This window comes from Mustela putorius, unplaced genomic scaffold (genome assembly GCF_011764305.1).
Source record: "Mustela putorius furo isolate JIRA1106 unplaced genomic scaffold, ASM1176430v1.1 tig00000275_pilon_pilon_pilon, whole genome shotgun sequence".
NCBI classification, from domain to species: domain Eukaryota; kingdom Metazoa; phylum Chordata; class Mammalia; order Carnivora; family Mustelidae; genus Mustela; species Mustela putorius.
In genome coordinates, this window is record NW_025421341.1 from 22,772,361 (window position 1) to 22,789,853 (window position 17,493).

Sequence of the window (17,493 nt, forward strand, 5' to 3'; positions counted from 1 at the left end):
AGCAGACAGAACTTCTAGGGACGCCTGGGTGGTGCAGTCGCTGAAGTGGCTGACTCTTGATTTTAGCTCAAGTCATAATTGCGGGGTCATGGGATTCAGCTCCAAGCTCCACACTCAGCATGGAGTCTGCTTGGGACTCTCTCTCCCTCTGCCCCTCCCTGTCCTCAAATAAATAAATATATATATTTTTTAAAGCAGACAGAACTGGGGTGCCTGGGTAGCTCAGTCCTTAAGCAGCTGCCTTTGGCTCAGGTCATGATCTCAGGTCCTGGGATTGAGCCCCTCATCGGGCTCCCTGCTCAGCAGGAAGCCTGCTTCTCCCTCTCCCACTCCCCCTGCTTGTGTTCCCTTTCTTACTGTGTCTCTCTCTGTCAAATAAATAAATGACATCTTAAAAAAAAAAAAAGGCAGACCGAACTTCTAGAAATGAAAGACACTAAGTGAAAATAAGAACTTAATAAATGTTACTACACAACAGATTAAGTACAGCTGAAGAGAAAACTGAATGTCAGGTCAGAAGAAGTTCCCTATGATATCTATAAGGCAGAGAGTTTAAAGATATGTAAAATAGATATGAAAGAGAATAAAAGACATAGAGCTTAAAGCAGAAACGTCTAAAGCATATTTATTTATTTTAAATATTTTCTTTATTCATTTGACAGAGACAGAGATCACAAGTAGGCAAAGAGGCTGGCAGAGAGAGAGGGGGAAGCAGGCTCCCCTCTGAGCAGAGAGCCCGATGCTAGGCTCTATCCCAGGACCCTGAGATCATAACCTGAGCTGAAGGCAGAGGCTTAACCCACTGAGCCACTCAGGCACCCTCTAAAGCATATTTAAATAGAGTCTCAGAGGAAGGGAGCAGAGAGAATGGGGTACAAGCACTATTTGAAGAGATTGCTTGATATTTTCTGGAAATGATAAAAAGAAATACCAATCCCCAGATTCAAGAAGACTATGAGTCCCCAGTAGGACAAATGAAAGAAACTCACATACAGGAACAGTATAGCAAAAATTGCAGAAAACCAAAAACAGAAAAAAATTGAAAGCAACAGAGGGGAAAAAAAAAATCACAGTTACCCTTGAAAAACACCAGAGTGAGGGGCACACCGACTTCCTATGCAGTTGAAAATCCGAGAGTAACTTGTGACTCCCCAAAATTTTACTAATAGTCTACTGTTGACTGGAAACTTACTCACAATATAAACAGTCAACTAACACATATTTTATATGTCATATTTATATATACTCTATCCTTACAATAGTACCTAACTTTTACTGATTTTTTTTTCAATATTTCTAGGCTATATGGCTTGTCTGTGAGGTTTTTTTTTTCAAATTGTCATAAATCTCCAAAAAGTTGTCCAATATATTTATTGAAAAAAATGCACAAGTAATTGAACTTACACAGTTCAAACCCATCTTGCTCAAGGGTCAACTATGCTTTCAAAGAAATGATGGTCTAACAGCTGACTTCTCAACAGAAAAGGAGAAACCCAGGGGATAGTAGAATATCCTCAGTGTGCTGAAAGAAAGCAACTTCCAACTTATAATGTTACAAAAAGAAAATTTACTGAGCAAGAAGACGAGAACTGTGTTTTGTGACAAACAAAAACAGGTGGCTCATCACCTCAGTAAAGGAAATTTCTAGAAAACATGCTTCAGAAAGAAAGTGATCCTACATAGCAGATCTGAGACTTAAGAAGGTATAAACAACAAGGAATGTGGTAAAAATGTAGATAAATGTAAATTAATCATAAATGCAAAAAAAAGAGAGACAATGGTTATAATGTCCTGTGGGGTTAAAATGAAAATACTACCAACCATGACATAAATCAAAGGTGGTGGAAAATGGAGTGTTCAAAGCATTTGAAAATCCTCGTATTATCTGGGAAGAAGGAAAGATTTTAGGTCTTGATTAGCTATAGATTTTGATATATTAATCATGAATGCTGTAATGTCTAGAAAAAGCACTAAAAGAAAACAAACAGGGTTAATAAATAAAACAGGGAGAAATTGAGAGAAAAAAGAAACCATAGAACAGGCAGGACAAATAGCACAAAATGGTTAGGAGAATAAATAGGAGTTAGATTAAGACTTCCTTGGCCCCAAGAGGAGACAGAGATCTCTTGGTTTGGCAGGCAGACAAGAGTCAGATGGGAAGCAAGTGTGAGCACATGTGGGTTCTTAAGGAAGGAGGGCTCTGCCCTCTGCCCCCTCCCCCTGGCTGGTGTGTGGGATCTGAGAGCAGAGGGTGGTCTGGGCCCCCTGATAGAATCCGGAGTAGAAAGGGTTACGTGGTGTATGTGGGGAGAGAGGACCTTACAGTCCTCCCCCAAACCCAGCACAGTAAGAGAGCAGCAAAATGATCTTAGCACCCAAGAGCAATGCAGGAGGAAACCAAGCTTTTGAAAATCATTTAAGATTTCCTGTGACCCAGCATGGCATCCACACGGTGAGAATGTTTATAGTGTGCCCAAGAGTAGGACAGAAGTGTAGAGGGAGAGAGAGCTGATGGGAATGACCTGTACAGTCCATTGACTAAAGGACCAGATGGTTTGATGGGGGCTTCAGGGGATGCTAGGTGGAAAGACGACATCTGAAGACCAAATACCTATTCTCAACCCCCACCGCTCAGCCTTACAAAAATACATGGGGATTTAGACACAGCCCCGGGGGTGCTGAAGAGACTCTGATTAATGGAGATTAAATTTCTCAGAGGTCAGGCTGTATCAGTCAGGATGATTTCAGACACAAGTAATAAAAAACTCAATTCAAATTGGCTTAAGCAAGGGAGCCTGGGTGGCTCAGTGGGTTAAGTGTCTGCCCTCAGCTCAGCTCATAATCCCAGGGTCCTTGCATCCAGCCCTGCTTTGGGTTTCCTGCCCAGCCGGGAGCCTGCTTCTCTGTCACCTTCTGCTGCTCCCCCTGCTTGTCCTCTCTCTGTCTCTCTCTCTCTGTTAAATAAATAAAATCTTAAAACAAACAAACAAACAAACAAGATGGAGACTTACCGATTTGCTTAACCAGCGGATTGATTCTGGCTGATCAAATCCGGTGGCGTTGATACATTTTCCCCTTGATTCTCTTCCCTCTACTCTCCTCCGGTGTCAGCTTCACGTACTAAGGAATCAACAGCCGTTCTGGGTCCCTTATCCAGGTCTGACAACACCCAGAAGAAAAGACACCATTTCCCCGCCTGTACTTTCTCCTAGGAGGTGGAAACATCTCCCAGAAGCCCTTGGCTGAGGTCAACTCTCCCAGTTGCGGGGTCACCACAAAATAAGGAGGAACAGAATGGCTGTTCTAGAACAACCGCAACTGCCGACCTCCCCATTAGCTGCGCAGTCACCGTGCACGCAGGCTCCGTGCTGTGTCAGATGCAACTTCAGGCACGCCTGTGTCCGAATGCAATGCCCTCCCGCCCTTCACCCACACTTCACCCAGTGGCAAAGCCTGGGCCTCGGGGAGATGTGCCTGCCTTTCCATCACGTCGGAAACGGGTACCTGGATTTAAAAGAAAATGGGCAGGGGAAGGAGGTGAGCGCTGCTCGCTGCGTGGCCTTGGAAAGTCTGACTCTACTGTCCACATGCATTAAATGAGAATAATTACGTCTTCTATGCAGGTTGTGATGTTGATTTCAATTAAAACAGTAACAAAAAGGGCGCCTGGGTGGCTTGGTGGGTTAAGCCGCTGCCTTCGGCTCAGGTCGTGATCTCGGGGTCCTGGGATCGAGTCCTACATCGGGCTCTCTGCTCAGCAGGGGACCTGCTTCCCTTCCTCTCTCTCTGCCTGCCTCTCTGCCTACTTGTGATCTCTCTCTGTCAAATAAATAAATAAAATCTTTAACAACAACAACAACAACAACAACAAAACAGTAACAAAAAGAAACCAGCCAGAGCGGCATGTATTCATATCCCAGCTGCTGATCCCTAATGAGTGTGTCGCCTCGGCAGCTGATATACCAAAATTCTGCAGCTCAGAGCGATATCCTTTCCATTAGCAAAAAGACCCGTTATTTCCCCTGGGACTAACCCCCTCCCCCACCAATTCAGTCTGCTAGGAATTCGAACTTGTTCTGCACATAGAGCTATCACGCTAGGCGGCAGTCCCAACCCCGTGCTGCCCTCTCCGCGGCCATCCTTCTTTTTGTTGACTCAGGCCGCCTCACTGTCCACACCACCGCCTGTGCCATTTCTTCACTCCCCTGGCCCCAGTGCTCTGTGGCTTCTGTCCTTCTCTTTGGCCAATAGAAACTTTCCTCTCCTTCCTCACATTAGCTATTTCAAAAGCCCAGCTTCTAGCCCCAGGTAATACTCTTCAGTCCCTTGCATCACAGCCTTCTCCTTCCAGAACCTCAGGGGTTAGGAGGGGTCCTGGGTCATGATCAAGTGCGGCCACACTCCCCCCACCTCACCCCACCCCCAAAGTCACAGCAACCTCCAACATCTTGACTCTGCTACCCTCTACCAGAATTCTTTCACACACAGTGATTTATCTCAGGGACCCATTAGTGATCTCATGCCCTCTCCTCTCTCTCTCTTTCCCTCCCCCAGTCTTATCTTCTTCAGAAAAATCCCAGTCCAACAGCTGTCCGTGTTTAAATGACTGTAATAGGCCACGTTCAAATTCTCTCCTATGGAGGCCCTGGGTAGCATGCAAACTCAAGTGGGTATCTTATCTAAAATTCTCTAGCTTATCTAGAAGCCACAGAGAACCTTTGAGAGGAGTCTGGGTCTCAACAGAGTTCCTGTTCTGCCCCGCCTAGAGATGTTTCCACACTCACCATGTGAGTATCAACAAATCACTTACTTTCTTTGAGTCTGGATTTCCACATCCCTGCAAAGGCTAAAAGCAGTGTCGAGAGGGAAATTTACAGCACTAAGTACTCACGTGATGCTGGGGGAGAAGAGAGATGGGAAGGATATTTTAGTGATATAGAAAGATAGCCCGGACACTGCCAAGTGGAAAAAACAAGACGCAGCCATGTGTGCAGTGTACTACCTTTGGTATGTGAACGAGGGACTAGAATATTTATATGCTTGGTTCTGCAAGAAACACCAGTGGGGGGTGCCTGGGTGGCTCAGTGGGTTGGGGCCTCTGCCTTCGGCTCAGGTCGTGATCCCAGAGTCCTGGGATCAAGGCCCGAATCGGGCTCTCTGCTCCGTGGGGAGCCTTCTTCCCCCCGCCCCAGCCCCTGCCTGCCTCTCTGTCTGTCAAATAAATAAATAAAATCTAAAAAAAAAAAAAGAAAAAGAAAAAGAAAAACACCAGTGGGATGACATGAAACTATAAAAATGGCTACCTATTAAAAAATACATTAAAAGGATAACATACCATGATTAAGTGGAGTTCATTCCAGGGATACAAAAATGTTACTTCAATATCCATGAATCAGTCATTGTGATACACTGCACTGGTGAAGGACAGAAATCACACGATCATTTTAATAGCTGCAGAAAAACCATTTGACAAAATTCAACATCTACTTATAATAAAAATTCTCAACAAAGCTGGTTTGGAGAGAACATACCTTCACATAATAAAGGCCATGTAGGACAAGCCCACAGCTAACATGCTCAGTGATGAAAAGCTAAAAGCTGACGTGCTTGGGTGGCTCAGTTGGTTAAGCAACTTCCTTTGGCTCAGGTCATGATTCCGCATTCCTGTGATCAAGTCCCGCATGGGGCTCCCAGTTCTGCAGGGAGTCTGCTTTTCCCTCTGACCTTCTCCCCTCTCGTGTTCTTTTTTTTTTTTTTAAAGATTTTGTTTATTTATTTGACAGACAGAGATCACAAGTAGGCAGAGAGGCAGGCAGAGAGAGAGGAGGAAGCAGGTTCCCTGCCGAGCAGAGAGCCTGATGTGGGGCTCGATCCCAGGACCCTGAGATCATGACCTGAGCTGAAGGCAGAGGCCTTAACCCACTGAGCCACCCAGGTGCCCCTCTCATGTTCTCTCTTACTTGTTCTCTCTCTCTCTCTCTCAAATAAATAAATAAAATCTTAAAAAAAAAAAGAAAAGAAAAGCTAAAAGTTTTCCTCCTAAGACCAGGAATAAGACAAGGATGCCACTCTCACCTGCTTTGTTCAACATTGTACTAGAAGTCTGTGCCTTAGCAATTAGGCAAGAAAAAATAAGAGGCATCCAAATTGGAAAGGAAGAAGGGAAGAAGTAAAACTATGAGTATTTGCAGGCGGCATGATATTATATATGGGAAACCCTAAAGACATCAGTAAAAAAAAAAAAAAACTGTTAAGAGTAATAAATGGATTTGGTAAAGTTGCAGGACATAAAATCAATACATAAAAATCTGTTGTGTTTATATACATTAATAATGAGCTATCAGAAAGAGAAATTAAAGGGGGCACCTGGGTGGCTCAGTGGCTCGAGCCCCACATCAGGGTCTCTGCTCAGCGGGGAGCCTGCCTCCTCCTCTCTCTCTCTGCCTGCTTCTCTGCCTACTTGTCTGTCAAATAAATAAAGTCTTTAAAAAATGAATAAATAAAATCTTTTTTTTTTTAAAGTAGTTACTCATAGGGTTTGGCAGAAGATGGGCACAGGCATGAGGTAGATGAGAACAGGGTGGGAATAAGATTTCTCCATGTATATTTTGTTACATTGCCCTGATTTTTTGAAACTTATGTCACCCACTCAAAATAACAAACCTTTTTTTTCGTTTCAAGTTTTTATTTAAATTCCAGTTGTTTAACACAAAGTATAAAATTGATTTCAGCAAAATGGTTTTGTTTAAAAAAAAAAGTAAAGCATAGGGGCACCTGGGTGGCTCAGCGGGTTAAGCCTCTGCCTTCTGCTCAGGTCATGATCCCAGGGTCCTGGGGCTAAACCCCACATCAGGCTCCCTGGTCAGCCAGAAACCTGCTTCTCCCTCTCCTGCTTCCCCTGCTTGTGTTCTCTCTCTCACTGTCTCTCTCTGTCAAATAAAGAAATAAAATGTTTTTTAAAAAATAATAAAAAATTTAAAAATGTAAAGCATAAAGATAAAAACATACAAACTGGTCTATAATCTCCTCACCAGATAAACCTTGTTGACATTTTTCCACTGCCATTAAAAAAAACAATACACACAATGCACATTGTTTGAAAACTCCCAATTTTATATACGGAGGTATAAAATCCTAAAGTAAGCCTTCCTTTCCCCATTATCCCCAAAGTAGCCCCTATTAACAGTTCCTTGTGTTTCTTTCCAGAAGTTTACCCATTTATAGAATTTATCCCTGTTCATGAACTGTACATCTTGACCCTGTCACTGTATGTGGAGAGCTTATATTTTATGGTATTTGCTGTAATATAGGTTATTTTCCTATTGGTGGACATCTTAGGCTTCTAGTTTTTTTTTTTTTTAACATGCTAACGAGCTGTCTTGTTTAAGCATCTTAGATGGACAATGCATTTTGAACTTTGATGAAGCAAGAATGCTACATTTTGAATCGTCTGTAGAACGGGATACTTTCCCATGATGCCACATTTCTTTTCTCCAAATACTTAAAAAATAGCTTTGTAAGGAGAGGGGTCGGGGGGAGATCTTCAATCCCCACCCAACAACCGAGCCCACCCAGAGGAGCGTTGGGCTGGAATGGAACGCTGCTTTTGAACAGCTAGCTGTTCGGTTTCTAATTGCCTTTAGCCCAGAGCCAGACTGGGACGCCGCTCGCCCCGTCTTTACACAGAGCTCTTTCTTCTGATGAGTCTGTCCCTCCAGTCAGTGGCTTGGGTACCCCATGTCTGAAGCGGTCACTCACCACCTCCCTGTGGCTCCTTCCGCCCCCTACTGGACGCTCCGAAGGGAGCCTCCAATCTGCTCCTCAGAGTCTGGCGCCCTCTGCTGACATCGAGGATTCACCACTATAAAGCGTTGTCCAACAGGCACAACCGTACAACCAGGAACTGCGAGCTCGGTCATTGCCAGCACCCCCGCCGTCATAGGGGGAAACCGAAGCAGCAGGTGCGGAAGTGACTGGCTCAAGCACACAGAGCAAACCAACTCCTAGGACCAAAACTCGTGCCTTATGACCTGCCTTCCCGTCTCCACACACTACTGTTGGAAGGAATGAGGACAGGAGATGCCAGACTAGACCCCCACCCCTCCTGTGGGGACAGCCTGTCATCCACACATCCCTGGGAGCTCCGAGGAACTCTCCATCAGGCAGGGGACCCCCTGCTCAGCTGAACTTGTCCCCTGCTCTGTTCTGGAGCAGTGGCTCTCCTGTCCTCTCCGGGACACCTCATTATTGCCCTAAGAGCATGGGTAGGTTTAACAAAGCCCTAAGCACAGACTTGTGCCTTTCCCTACACCATTATTTATAGGTCCTTTCATGGATATCCACATATCAACTAGACTATACCTTTACTTAATGCTTTTCTTTAAATCGTCTGATTTTAGGAATGCCTGGGTGGCTTAGTTATTAAGCGTCTGCCTTCAGCTCAGGTCATGATCCCAGGGTCCTGGGATTGGGCCCTGCATTGGGCTCCTTGCTGATCAGGGAGCCTGCTTCTCCCTCTCCCACTCCCTCTGCTTGTGTTCCCTCTCTCGCTGTGTCTCTCTCTGTCGAATAAATAAATAAAATCTTTTAAAAAAATGAATTGTCTCATTAAACTAAAAAGTCCAAGGGCATGCATCACCCTTCCCCGGTCCATAGAAGCATCTGGTTCCCTAGGAACTGTCTTTGAATCCTTGTTGTCTTCATCAGCACAAAAAGACCTGATCCTTATTCTGAATTCTCTATTTAAAAATAACCATTACTAGTTGGGCGCCTGGGTGGCTCAGTGGGTTAAAGCCTCTGCCTTCAGCTCAGGTCATGATCCCAGGGTCCTGGGATTAAGCCCCACATCGGGGTCTTTGCTCAGCAGGGAGCCTGCTTTCCCCACTTTCTCTCTCTGCTGCCTCTCTGCCTACTTGTCATCTCTGTCTGTCAAATAAATAAATAAAATCTTTAAGAAAAATAAAAAATAAAAATAAAAATAACCATTACTAGTGAATGAGAGCCTGGTATCTTTCAGGTCCTGATGTTGAGCTGTATCTTCAATGTATTACTGAATCCTCATGACAGCTCTATTGGGGGAGGGAGCATTCTTACCTTAGGGGAAGATGAGGCACAGGCGGGAACAATAGTTGTCCAACAGCCGGCAGATGGCTGAGCGGAATCTGATCACACTCTTTCTAAAGCCAATGGATGTGACCTTGCTGTCTTTTGAAATTAGAAGTAAAACGATGCCAAGCTATAGGGAAGAGAGGAGGACCAGAGGGATCCCCCCCTGCCCAAGCAGGGGGAGGCAGACAGAGGATGTGTCAGCGCAGAGGGCTAGGCTGTGTTGTGACCCAGCAAAGTGCAGTATCCCAGCATACAGGGATGTGGGGCACCAGAGGATATGGGTGCTGGAAGTCCAAAGGGGTGGGGGCAGAGGGAGGAGATGGAAGTAGCTAAGAGGGGCATTCCAGGTTCCATCTTCCTGACGCCCTGGGGAATGCCATTGACCCTGCTGGATATCCCGTGGCCCCTTCTGATCATTAATGGTTTATTCAGTAACATTTTCTCCACGGGATCCCTTTTCAATTGGGGGAACTGTGGGATATGTGGAAACAGGCAGGGGTAAGTGTGGACCAGATGTGCAAGCTAGACTCCTAGCTCTACCACTTGATACCTGTGATCTTGGCCTCAGTTTCCTCATCTGTCCAATGCCCCCCAATAAGCAGAGATGCACTGCCCAGGCTCCCCTTCACAGAAGGTTCTGCTGCCCAGCCATGGGGGTGAGGTCAACAGTCAGTCTGTGGCTCTCAGCTCCTTCAGGGTCAGCTGCAGAGGACACACTCTTGCTTTCTCAGGGCTTCCCATATATCTGGTGACTGAGCGAGACAGGGGTACAAAGTCCAGGCCATTTCAATCTGTGGGGGACATTCTAGTGGCAAAACCCCCTGGACTGCTGGCAGTGCCTGTGATGGAGGCTTAGCTTAGCCTACGTCCCAGTCCCACTTCTCCTTCTGCCCAATCCTGCTTCTACCTCCTTCCCTTCCAGATAAACCCTTTGTACCCCAAAAGCCATTTCCAGCATCTGGAGGATGCAATCTGTGACATATCAATTTTCCATGCCCAGGACAAAGGAGGTATGCTGCTAGATTTGAGGAAGTGATGCTAGATATGAATCCAAAGTATGAGAATCATCCAGCTTACTGGGACCTCCCTCCTGGCCAGTCCTACATCCATTGCAGGCAGAGGCCCTGAAGGCAGTGGGAAAGTCAGGCTGTGGGGTTCAGTGACAGCCTTGAGGCATGACCTAGCCCTTATGGAATCAGGGCAAATAACTTGAAGACCTAAGGGCTGCAGAGCAATCAAGGGAGGATTCTGGAGAGGAGATGGCCCTGAGGAAGATGGCTGGTACTCAGGCTTGGCATCATTCTCACTTAGGGTTCCACGGACATTTACTGAACGCATATTATATACAAGCTGCGGAGCTAGCAGGTGGAAAGTCGTGGAGAAAAGCCCCAGGAAAGGTCTCTGAGCCTGACCATCCCCAAGGGACATTGCCCAGCCCCATGTATGGACTTTGGAAATTTTCCTAAGCAGTTCCCTCCTTATTTGATTTCTTTTTACTAGATAGCTGAAGTCTCGAGCAGAAAAACAAGCTTCCACCAGAGAGGAAGTCAATGAGCCAAAACCTCAAAATGCTCCTTCACCATGGAATAACATCAACTCCTTTTAAGATTTCTAATCCTCTGGTCCTTATTGCAAAAGGCACTGTTTCGACTTCACTAAAGAAAATAACATTCTGAGTGTTCTTTTCATAACTTACCTTTTATTTTATAGAGACTGTCCCTTGCTTCAGTGCAATGAACATATATGTCATTTTAATACCCGACCAGTATTTTATGGTGTTGTCCGCACACCCTTGGAGCTCTCCACTGATACAGAAAAGGTAGTTCCATTTACGTGCATGATTTCTTTTGTTTTTTCTCTCTTTCTCTCTCTTAAATAACTTCCACTGGGTATCACTCCAAAGTGAAATCACACAAGGTCTATGATGAGTTTTGTTGGCGTGCCTTCCAGAACACACGGTCAACTTGCCAGCGCTACCAGCAATATGCTGGTTTCTCCACATATCTCCCAGATTTGAGTTTACACCTTCCAAATTTTTGCTGTCAATTTAATAAATTGGTGTTCTTCCTGGTTCTAATGTTTAATCTGCGTTTCTCTGCCATGAGACCACCTTTCATAAAGTATTTTCTCTGGAGGGACAGTGTCTCCTCTTGCCAGGAGATGGCGCTGTGACTCTTTGCTAGGCTCCCAGATAAGGGGCTGTGGTGTTACTAGTGGGCTGTGGGGTGCGCTGTGTGTTTGCACTGGGAGAGGGGATGTTAAGAAATCCTCTGGTCTCCCCGGGGCCCCAATTTCCCGCCTGAGTTCAGAAGACCTGGTTTTGGTGAGGAGGTGACACCACATGTTGGGGGGAAGGGGGGGGGTGGTCTGCCTTGCCTGACCCTACAGTGTCTCTTTCATGCTTTCAAAGTTCCAAAGAACCCAAGTTTATGAAGTGCCCGCTGCAGGCCAGACATAGTTTATGCCCTGAAAAACAAAGGCAAAGACAAAAACAAACACAAACCTAAAAACTCGTAAGTGGAGGAAAAATATACAGACAAAATCAACTCCAAGTGCTGTATGTTCTATAAAAAAAGGTTCAAAGTGTTACGAGTTAATGAAAATTGGAGAGACTGCCTCCCACGATGGGTGTGTGGGCTTCTGGAGAGAAGGCAGAGCTGGGCCTCCTGGGGCAGGGAGGCAGGTGAGCAGAGTGTGGAGGGAGGCCTGGGTTCGGGGCCTGACCGAGCACCACAGTGAGCCTGGAGCTCTGGTGGAGACAGGAAGTAAGGGGACGCTGGGAGCAGACAAAGAGACAAACCGTAATGGACCTGAATGCCAAGCTAAGGGCTATGCCCTTGATTTTGTAAGGGAAGCAGTGCAAGTTTGACAGCAAGAAAATAGTGGGTGGGTGGGTCGTATTTATGTTCTGGCCAAATCAGCCTGAGACTGAACTGATTCAGTGATTTTCCTCCTGTGTTACACACACACTTGCCTCCCCATCTGACCAACCTCTCCCAAATTGTAGATACGAATGCCCACTTCCCTCGTTTCAAAGTGCTCTCTTTGCTTGACTTCCGTGAAACCATAGTGCTTTTTCCTCTTTCACTCCTGGAGGCACTTCTCAGTTTCCTCGGTAGCCTCTTTCCCTTGCTCCAGCCATTAAATGCTCCTGGAGCCTCCATTGCCTCTGCGCTCTCCTGGGCAATCCTGGCCCTGTGCTTGACTTAATTACACCCTGCACCAAGATGACTCAGCCCAGGCCTCCCCTCCGAGCTCTAGAGCCATATATCCATCTGCTGCTCAATGCTGAATATTTCGGAAGCATCTTTAATTCATGTTCCAAACTCCCCACCCTGCCTTGCTGGTCCTTGCTGGTCTTCCTGGCTGAAACTTGCTGGTCTTCCTTACCCCCTTTTCCAGCCTCCCTCCAAGTCCACCTGACCCTACTTCCTCAACAGGGACCGAAACTGTTCACTCTATCTATCATCGCTTCCATTCACCCAGCTTAAGGCTGCCCTGGCCTTTCACGTGGGCCCCTGCCAAGCCTCCCCCGAGCTCGGGCTCCCCTGCCATCTCCTCTGCACACCATGGCCAGGACCATCTTTTCCAAAAGTACAACTGATCATGTCACTCACTGTCCCAGGGGAGAGGGGGAGGAGGGATGGAGATCCCAACTATGGTGGCTTCCCGCTCATGCTCAAAGGGAGTAGTTTTTTCCTTAACCCTTTTATTGTTAAGAAAACGAATACAGAAAAGAGCATAGAACAAATGTACAATTGAACACCCTCCAAGCCAACTGCTGTGAAAGGAGAGAGAACCTTGCCTGCTATCCCATTCCAGCTGCTCCTCCAAACAGGACTGCCTCCCTCCCCCACCCCCTAGGAACTCTCTCCTGACTTTCATGGGAAGCATCTACTTATTTTTGTCATCTGACCACAAGTCTCTAACTACTGGAGTTCAACTTTGCCTGGTTTGGTTTTTTTTGTTTTTTTTTTTTTTTAATATGTCTGTTAGTTCTCCTTTAATCCAGAGGCCCCCACATCTTTTCTTCCCTCCTGTGGTGTATTTGTCTTGTAGAGTTCCCACTGCTTTTAAAATAAGAAAAATACTCCCATGCCTGTAAGGCTTTACTTGGTTTGATCCCCCTAAATCTCTCTAGCCTCATCTTCTACTGCTGCTTTTCACTCTCTTTCAACCCATGCCAACCTTAGCGCAGTGCCCCATGCCTTCTCCCTACCCCTGCGGGCCTTTTGCAAAGACTGTTCCCTCTGCCTAAAATATTCTTCCTTCTTTTGGGTCCCCCAGCTAACCCCAACTGGGTTTTGTATCTCTGAAGGAGCAAGCTGTCCTCTGAGAAGCCTGCTCCTCCTTCCCTGACTCTGTGAATCCCTGCAGCCACAGCCTCAGGGCCCCTCCCTTCTTCTGGACAACACAGGTCAAGCTTGTGGTTTTCCATTTGTTTGTAAGAGCGTATGATTAATGACCAGGAGTTTCATGAGGGTAGGGATTAGGTCTGTATTTGTTCACCCTTGTTTCTCCACTACGTGGTTGGGTGCCTGGCACATAGTAGGTGTTCAATTAAAAACGTGGTGGCAGCTGCCCAGCAGACACAATGAGGAGAAACAGACCTGAGACTTGAAAGCCATGATCCCCTCTGAGATGGGAGCAGAAGCAGTGTGGAGAAGGATGGAGAAGAGGGTGGAGGCTCCTCCCGGAATACCTGAGGCCATGCCAGGGTCCTTCTGCCCACCCCCAGGCCCAACGCAGGAGCCAGGCCTTGACTGGGACCACTGCAGAGGCTCCTGGGGCCAACCACTCCCACTCGGGGCCACTGGGGCTGAGCTAAGTAGAAACAAATGTTCTCTGGCTGTTCTTAGTCCAGGCCTGGCGAGCAGCCCCTCCCTCTCAGCCCCTGTTCCCCTTCTCCTCCTTGGGGCCCCTCCCCAACCCCCCTCCAGTTCTTTCTCCCTGACTGATGGGGTGATTGGAAGCGTAGGGCATAGGTAGGGTTGAGAACTATGGAAAATGTGGGGAAGGTGGGCTCTGTGGGGAACTGGGACCTGGGGTGGGGGGCATCCCTTGGACAAAGGCCCAGAGGGGATCTCAGAGGAAACTTGGCTTGTAAGGCAGGGATCCCCTGGGCGCAAGTGGGAACCAGTCCTTTGAGCTCCTACCCTTGGCTGGAAAGGCATCCTCTCCTGACTTCAGGTGGGCTGGGGAAAGCTGGAGTACAGTGATACAGAAGGGAGAGGAAAGTGACCATTTTCTTTCTCCTTCCCTCCATCTCTCTAGAGGGCTAGGCTTTCCTCTCCCTGTTCTCTGGGGACTAGAGATAGGGGCCCTTAGGAATTCTCAAGACCCAGTCACCACCCAGAAGGAATGGCGGTCAGGTCCCCTTGCTGGGGAGAGGGGAGGGAAGACGGTGCCGGTGCCGAGGGCGGGAGAGAGGGAGGTTACTGGGAGGGGAAGGGTCACAGGCCCAAATTCCTGGGCTCCTGCAGCTTCAGTCATTCTGAGAAACAAAGAAGCAGAGAAAGTGATTTAGAGACAGACACAAATAGAAACCGAACTATGGAGATGGGCGAGACGTGAAAAGACACAGAAAGACAGCAAGAGAGGATCCAACAGACAGAGGGCTCTGCTTTCCCCTGCAGGGACTCCGATGTTATCTCTCTCCAGCTGCCTCTCTCCCCCTCCCCAGTCCCCACCTCTGCTCCTCCTCCCTCTCCCATCCCACAGCCAGACATCCCCGGGCTCCTTCCCCCTCCTTCTTCTGCACCAGGGCCTACACATGGAATTAAAGGGTTCTCAGCACTAAAAGGCAGAGCAACAGAGGAAGAAGTGGGGGGGGCCCAGTGCCCAGAGAACAGACAGAGCCTGGGTCTGAGTGGCAACACTGCCCTCCATGCTGCCCCCTTCTGGGCTGCCGAGTTCCAGTCTTCTGTGACGGTCCCTCCACAAGTGTGTCTGAGCAGAGGTGGTGTGAGTCCGGTGGGGGGTGGGGGGGTGCGCGTGTAATCTCCTTGAAAGCAGGCACATGTCTCAGCCGGAGCCAGCCCATCTGTGTCTATCTGTACCTGTGCATGAAAAGTGACTCAGCGTTGTCTAGGGCAAGGGTGTCCTATGGTTTCTATGGGGTCATCTGGACGCCAGTTGCCCAGATGTGGGTGTAGGCAAACATGCACATGTGTGCACGCATCTTGATCTGTGTGTACCTCTGTCTCTGTCCCCCAGCCCCGCTCCATGAAAAGTCTTCTAGGGTGATAGTGGGGGACCGAAGCCTCAGGAACATCTGAACTCGTCTCTCTAAAGGTTTGGAACATGTAAGGACAGAAGTCATTGCTCTGGTTTCTGCCCAGATGCCAGCCAACCCCTAAGTGAAGGTGCAGAGAAGGCAAAAGAGAGTGAGCAGAGGCACCGTCATCTCACCGAGGCCAGGGCCCATGGATTCTGCAACAGGACCCTGGGGGATAGGGAGGTGAGGGCTTGGTGGAATCGAGGGATCGCCAAATATTCTGAAAGATTTGGCCAGAGAGAGGGCTGCAGGAGGGGTGGGGCGATCTGTGTGTGTTTGTAGGAAAGGTGGGGGGTGGGGTCAGAAGGGCCGCCTGCGGGGGAGAAGGCTTCTTGGCAAACGCCCCAGTTTCCTGCGCTGATCCCTGCTCCCTGCCACTGCTCCCAATTCTGTTGTTTCAATAACATCATTTTTATCCACCCCACAGAGAGACTGTGTCTTTGGAGAGGGAGGCGAGGGGCCGGGCCAGGGCACGAGGGGGTGGTAATGGAAAGAGGCTGGGGTCTGGAGACAGCAGGGACTAGATTTGGGGCGCTCCCTCCTCAGGCAGAGGCAGGGCGGTCCCAGAGCCCTGGTCCCCTGATGACAAAGACAAATACATTAAAATTCTTGCCTCGGAGAAGAATGCAGGATAGGGAGAGCATTTCATAATCTGCAATAACAGTAGCAGGGTGGGGGCAGGGGTGGGTAGGGGACTCAGAACCCAGGCAGTGGTTCCCAGGGGTCTGGTCACTGGCCACCTGCAGCCTATAGGAACCCCCCAAACTCTCCAGATGCCTGTTTAGTACCATCCGGCCTGAGTGTGTGTCCAACCTGGGTATGTCTTTGAGTGTGCTGTGTCCAGAGTTGGCCTTGCCCTGCAGAAACAGTAACTGTGTACACAGTTGAGGTGCAGAGGCCACGGGTGACAGCCGGATGCCAAGAAAGGCCAAAATGGGAGGGGGCGACACCTGGGCCCCATGCTCCTCATTGGCTCCCTCCCGCCACTAGGGTGCTCCAGCTCCCTCACCAAAATTCTCTGTCCCCAGTACAGAGGATTAGACTGACACAGCCAGGACACCTCAGGCCATGGGGTTGGAACTCACAGCAAACCTAGGAGCTTCCCCACGTGCTCATCCACCCTTCCCCAGGTCAGCCTCGCCTCCTGGGTTATAGGGCATCTAAGATCTTCTGTGACATCCCCTTTGTCCCCCAGTTTCATCACCATTCACTTGTCCTCACTCTCTGGGGGACTCAATCTTGCTTCCTCTCTGCTCACCAAGGATGTTTATCTCTCAGGGCAGCAGCCTCACTCCCAGAGTTCAGGTGCCATCTCCACCCCCAAAAGACCAGGAGCTTTCCTCTGTGTGCCTAAAGTTTCTACCACTTAGGAGATCCACCCCACCCCGCCCCCCTTAAAGGTTGATGCTACTCTAGATGTTGGTAATAGGGAGACTGGCCCTTGCTGTGGAATGTCCTGCACCACCTGTCCCTCCGCACCCTTGGGGCAAGCAGGCGGAGGGGCGGAGCAGGGACTGCAGCCATGGCCAGTCCGCTGGGTGTGATGAATGGAGCTGTCCCTCCTCCCCACGGGGCCTTTGATCTCCCCCCCTCGTTGGGGGGGGGGGCAGGGGCATCAAAGACATTTTTGTGGCATTAGAGAATCAGATAAACGCCATCTCACCTGCAGCTGGCTCTTCCACCCTTTCTGGCCCCGGCCAAGTTGGGGAAAGAACGCGAGGCAGGCTATGCGCGGACACGCGAGGGCCGGCTGCAGCGAGATCTGCCCTCCTACTCTCTTGTAAGTCTGCAACCTCAGCTCTATCGCTCGCTCACACGTGCGAGCGCTGGAGCGCAGACCATTCAGGAGGTTCCTCTGCTGTCTAATCTCCCCCTTCGCAGCCCTCCCCCGAACGCGGGCTTGAAGAGGCGGGGTGGCTGGGGAGCGAGAGTGGAGGCCTAGGGCTTCCTCCTTTCCTCGAGGAAAGACTGAGAAAGGGGCGTGCAGCGCGGAGGCGGGGCCGGTAAGGGGTGACCCCTCCTGGGTCCGCTGGTCCAAGGATCGAGTTCGGCACCCCTCCCCGGAGCACCCAGCGACCCAGGAGGACTTCCTCTCCCGGCCCCCGCTC